The sequence below is a fragment of the Acartia tonsa genome, chromosome 8, assembly GCF_053477335.1.
Source record: "Acartia tonsa isolate MP-2025a chromosome 8, ASM5347733v1, whole genome shotgun sequence".
Lineage (NCBI taxonomy): Eukaryota > Metazoa > Arthropoda > Copepoda > Calanoida > Acartiidae > Acartia > Acartia tonsa.
Window position 1 is genome coordinate 17,985,793 of NC_137267.1, and position 6,264 is coordinate 17,992,056.

Sequence of the window (6,264 nt, forward strand, 5' to 3'; positions counted from 1 at the left end):
TCAAAAGTGTCACTAAATCATAAGCCATAATTCAAAGTTGCACAGCTACTCTTTAAATCTTTTTAATGTGTGTCGATGTTTCTGTAAGTAAATGCAGTTGTCCCATGTTTTAGATATTTCCAATAACACCCCCACATGAAAAGCAGTAAGAGATTATAGCATATTAGGCCAAGAAGGAGACATTAGACTGTTAATTAAACTGGTACAATAAGTTTTATAAACGTTTTCTCTCATTCGTTTGCTTAAAAACTTTTGTAATTCGATTGGTTGGTACAGATTAGCAGTATCCAAACTTTTCAACCAATAATTTAGTCTACAGATGTAGTCATACTATTGGGGATATAAATTGTTTTATCCCTTAAGATATTTTGGAATACAGAACTTATCCTTTTCATAATCTTTTGTGTGTGTGTTTGTGTATGTTTGTGTTTGCATGTATGTATACATGCGAAGATCGTAACTTCCTATTATGTCTTATTGTTAAACAAAATTCATATTTGTAAAGAAGATTTGGAAATTTGTCTTTAATATGATTCTATATATGATTTTTCATTATGGATGAAAACTGATTCTAATCCAGCTGATATTAATCGGTTTCATGCTGTAAATACTATTTTAAATCTGTCTGTAATTAAAGATCTCACGAAATGCTTGACCGATCGGGATCACCTTTCTAGGAAAACTTAAAAATATATATTGTGGGATGAGGTAACAAATAAAACGGATATTACCCTCAAAGTGCCATGTCGAGCAAGGGAAACTCCATCCCCTTTTTAAATAATTTGAAAATATGGTTGGTAGTTTCTGTTTTGTTAATTACTTTAGATCATGTTAGGTTTTATTGAGTACAGGTTAGCTCCGCAGGGTTAGGTCATGTTAGAGCCTCCGAAGGGGTTAAGCATAATTAAAAACTAACTCTCCCTTCATTCAATAATCAAAGATTTATCATGTTTACATATATTAATGGCCTTTTAAGACGTTCTGGCGTATACGATAAATCGTAGAAATGTTTTGCTTTTTATATTCGTGACTATAGGAATCATCAAAATTTCTGGCATATGCTACACTGTTGAAATAATCTAAAAATTAATTGCAGTTTTTTTTTAAGTGAATTTTTTACAATTTTTTTAAAATTAAAAATTAAAAAATTAATAGATTCGAAGTTCGAAACCGATTAATATCCTCTGGATTAGAACCGGTTCTTAGCATTGAGGGAGATGAGAGGAGAAGTGGGAAAGAAAACCCCTAAAAAAGGATGGATATTCACTCATTTTTATGACGTCACATGGCTGATCTTTGAGACACTTTGTCCCAGTGTTAGTAAAGACATACACAGAGACACGCACATACATACACACACATACACACACACACATACACACACACACACACATACACATATTCATATACACACACACACACACATACACATATTCATACACACACACGCACACGTTTCCTAACACGCACATAATCAAACACAATAATAGTAAAACCTAAGAATCACGAATTTACATAAGCCGAAAATGTAAGAAAGTCGAATTCTAAAGACGATACATTTTTTAAATCACTTCAGAATACTAGACTTGTTTTGAGTGTAAATCTTATGTGATATTGCAATTAAAATAACTATAAAATTAGGTTGAAGTTAATAGATAGATTCAAATGATATATCATGTATGATCGTTTCAGTTTTGTTTGAAAAGAAGATAGTTCCACAAAAAATAAGTACAAAATTTAAAGCTCTTTATAGTGCCAATAAAAAAGGGGATGAATTTAAAACATTTTGGCCGAATGCCGTCATATTGTAAAATCCATTATGTTAATATGTCGTCATTCGGGATACTTCGGCCAAAGTTTTTAAATTTATCCTCTTAAGACATCTCTACACAATATCATGAAAGCTTTATATTGATCCTTATCATGCTATAAGTTATTTCGAGGGGTATAACAACCTATATATGAGATACAGCCATATACAAAAAAGTATCTCCTTAAACAATATTGTTATTTTGTATCGCTACTTAAAATAAATGATGTGTTAGCTAATAGTTTTTGATGAATATTGTATCACGCTGATTTTACAAATGTTCCCTCCTCACTCATTTTATCATTTTAGATTAACTAAAATTCATAAAAAGAAGTGAGAAAGAATTCCAATCACATTAAGTGATTTCTAGCATATAATTCACTTTGTCCGTTTGTCTGTTCGTCTGTCAGTCCGTAATGCTATGGGGGAAATGTAATTTTCTCGGCTTCCATTCAATTACAGAGCTAATTACCATTTACCAAAGATCATCCAGTATTATATTGCTTGGTCCGTCGGTCTGAAGGTTTCATAATTTTCTATTATTTTTGAAATTCTTATCTCGCTTTTTTTCTTTCCCTCATTTTTATGAGCACTGAATACCTGCTGTATTACTTTTTCGTTTGTCCATTCATATTTATTTTGTGTTTTACTACCTATGGATATTGTTATCCTTGTTTTAATATAATAAAAAAAGTTTTTTTTTCTTTTTAAAACTGCATAATAGGATGTGTCCAATACGTGTTAATTAATCTATTTTATATTAAACTATTTCTTCCCAAGAAAAAACCTTTATTTTGAGTTTTCAGATGATTATAGTTTGATGAATAAAATGTTTAATATATTTATTTTGTCTTTTAGGTAAGTGTTTCGGCAAAATTTTAAGGGAGATGTTGTTGACAACCCAGCACTACTCGCCAATGGAGTGGGGACAAAACACCTAATTTAAAAATACCTAATTTAAAAAGGCCTAATTTTATAAATGTCTAATGTGACAAAACACCTAATTTATAAATACCTAATTTAAAAATGTCTAATTTAAAAATACCTAATTTTAAAAATGCCTAATGTGACAAAACACCTAATTTTAAAAATGCCTAATTTTATAAACACCTAACTATAAATACCTAAGTTTAAAAATACCTAATTTTAAAATACCTAATTTAAAAAAACCTAATTTTAAGCGTATCTTAAAACTGTTGTTGAATATATAAAACCGGCGGCTACGCCCCCTAGAGCCCTCTAGGGCGATTGCAGTGTGGAGGGGAATTCAATTAGTCTGGGGGGGAAGGGCGGGTTATGACCCCCTCCGAAATATCAAAATATAGTTTGAAATAGAAAACTGGACGGATGTACGAACGGACCGACCCTAATTATAGAAAAGCTTCCCTTTTAAAAATAAAATTTTATGATTAATTTGTGGCACCTCACATGAGAAAAAAATTAATTAGTAAAATCAAAGGTTGAAGGACAAAGAAAATGAATTTTATTTTTTATTGGTTTCTTCCCTAACCTAAGTAGCCTTAGTGTCGCTTTCTTGGGGGGTGATAGTTGACCATCCCCCATTTTAGTTCTAGTTTTATAAAGAAAGATTGAAGAAATATAAAAAAAAACGGGGGTAGGGGGGGGGGGAGATTTTTTCAAAGGGCGATTTCTCATTGGAAGGTGTTGGTAACCTCCCTAAAAGCGTTATAAACCTTCCCATGACCTACGGGAAGCTTCATTGTAAATATGAACCATATTGGATCCTTCAGCAAGAACAATCAGCCAATTGGATTAATGTTATCAAAATTTTAAGTATTTTAGTGAAAAAAATAGATATTTTAGAATTAGGCATTGTTAAATTAGGCGTTTTGATAGTTTAGAATTAGGTATTTCTAAATTAGGCGTTTTTAAAATTAGACATTTTTAAAATTAGGTATTTTTAGTTAGGCATTTTTAGTTAGGTGTTTTTAAATTAGGCATTTATAAATTAGGCATTTTTAAATTAGGTGTTTTTAACGTAGGTGTTTTTAACATTAGGTATTTTTAAACTTAGGTGTTTTTAGTTAGGCATTTTTAGTTAGGCATTTTTAAATTAGGTGTTTTGTCCCCACTCCCTCGCCAATATTGACTATGCTGAATCCATATATTATTGCTTGGATGTTGCATCAGATTTTCATGTACTCTCTGATAATGTGATGCTGACAACTGGCTAAAACAAAAACCCTCCGTTCACCCACTTTACATCATCCACTGGATGAAAGAACTAACCAATAAATGAGGTCTATATTAGCAAGCAAAATATATCACGTATTTCCTATTTCCATTTTATGTTGTTAGACATAGAATTTATTGATTCAATGAAGGAAAATCATGATATTAAGAAGTACCCAGGGAATATGGATAGGCAAATGCAAACTGAAACATTACTAATTTCTGTCTTTGCAACTCCCCAATAAACTCCATCACTCAAGATTAAATTACAATGTTCTATCCCTCTCCTCCTACTGTATAAACCTACTGACCAATTAATGAAGTCCATATTAGCCAGCAAAATTTTCCCCTATTGACATATGCACGTATATTGATAGGCCAATGCAAACTGAACCAATTTTAATTTTGTTTTTAGATAAGTTTAGATTTATTCATTCCACCACAAAACCCCACCCCCTCCCATCCTTTCATAATCAAATTAATTTATATTCCATTGTCTTATCCGTAAATGCCTGAGAATGAAGGAAATTAATTGCAATTATTGATATTGATTCCTCAACCACAAATTAAAGATCAAGATCAAAAGTTGCGCGGTTTAGATGATTGCTCCTTACTTAAATGTTAGTAGCGTAGCTACTCTATTATTAGGCATGGCTGTTTGTCCATACGTTACACGATAGAAGGATTTCATATAGAGCGTATATGGGAGATGAAAAGGTGCCAACATTGCACTGTTGTTCGATAGAAAAAAAAGTATTATGTGTCAAAAGGGGTTATTATAGGAAAATTATTACGGGTTTCTTGAAGTTGTTATAACTTTTTTGTTCATAATTGAACATTCTTAAAAAACTAACCATACTTAAATTTTCTATAAATTTGAGAAATCTGAAAATTTGCTGAGGCCAATGAGATAAATAAGCTATACTTAGGTATTTCTTAAGAGATAAAACATATTTCAACTTCTTTACTTTAAGAAACCACTCTTAAAATCATTAATACTATCACATTAGGATGACATTACAGTGGCAGGAAGTCACTGCTTAATATTCTATTGTTTTAAATTAGTTTATATTATTTTTGGAACTCGCCAAGATATGAAAATGATTAATAGCAAATAAATCATTGATGTGGGGTGTTAATTTATTTCAGCATATTTTGATTCCACAATATAGGTACGATTTAGAAAGTGTAGCAATTCTAAAATCGTTTGAAGAAAGTCCTTATGTTCTTTTTAAACATGTAAAATAACTTTTTTACAACAACTTTTGTATATTAATACTATTAATCTGATATCTGAAATAATTATTCATAGAACAACAAGGTACAATCAAAATCAAGGCCTAAAATGTCCCGTATTTAAACAATTTGGAACAACCTTAAATTTTGATTATTTACAACTTTGTTAACACTATAATTAATACAAGCGGATACGCCCCCTAAAAGCCTCTAGGGACACTTAAATTTGAGTTTCAAAAGAGTAAATAACATTTTTTTGGGGGGGGTGGGGGTGAAGACATCCTCCCCAAAAATAGTTTAAAACCTTCCCAGGACCTATGAGAAGCTTCACTGTAAAGGAGAACAATATCGGTTCAGCAGTTAGCGAGATCCTGCGGGACAGACAAAAAACGCTTACTTATTTATATTATAGATTCTAAATTTTCTCTCACTTATCATTTTTGCTTTTTTAAAAATAAAAATATCTTCAATTATGCTTAAACATTTTTACCAAATCATTGATTTGTGGGAACAAAAATTACTATTTAATTTATAATGACAACAAGTTTGATAAATATATGATGCTAAAAAAATAAGGACAAGTACCAATATTTATTTTAAAATGTCATATTGCAAAGTGATGTAATTACAAGTGAAGCTTTTCTACATTGAAGGATATTTCGTCCGTATGTTTGTACGTGGTAACTTTTAGGTTGTTTTTAGGAGTTTAAAATAATAAAATAGATAACTGTTATAGGAATCATCATAAAAAGTTTAAACTGTACAGGACAATTCTAACATGTCTTAATCAACGAAATGGGCTCACCTTTACGGACGGACAGATGGACCGACCCAAATTACAGAAATGCTTAGCTTTTAAAAGGTTGCTGTAGGCAGTAAAATATATATCAAAAGATCAATACGTTTGTTTGGATCAAAACTTTTGTAATGAAAGAATCGGTCTATTGGTGTTATACTTGTGATTTTGATTATCTAATGACATTTATAATAATAGTTTTTACTAAGTTATTAGCCAGTTTCTAACT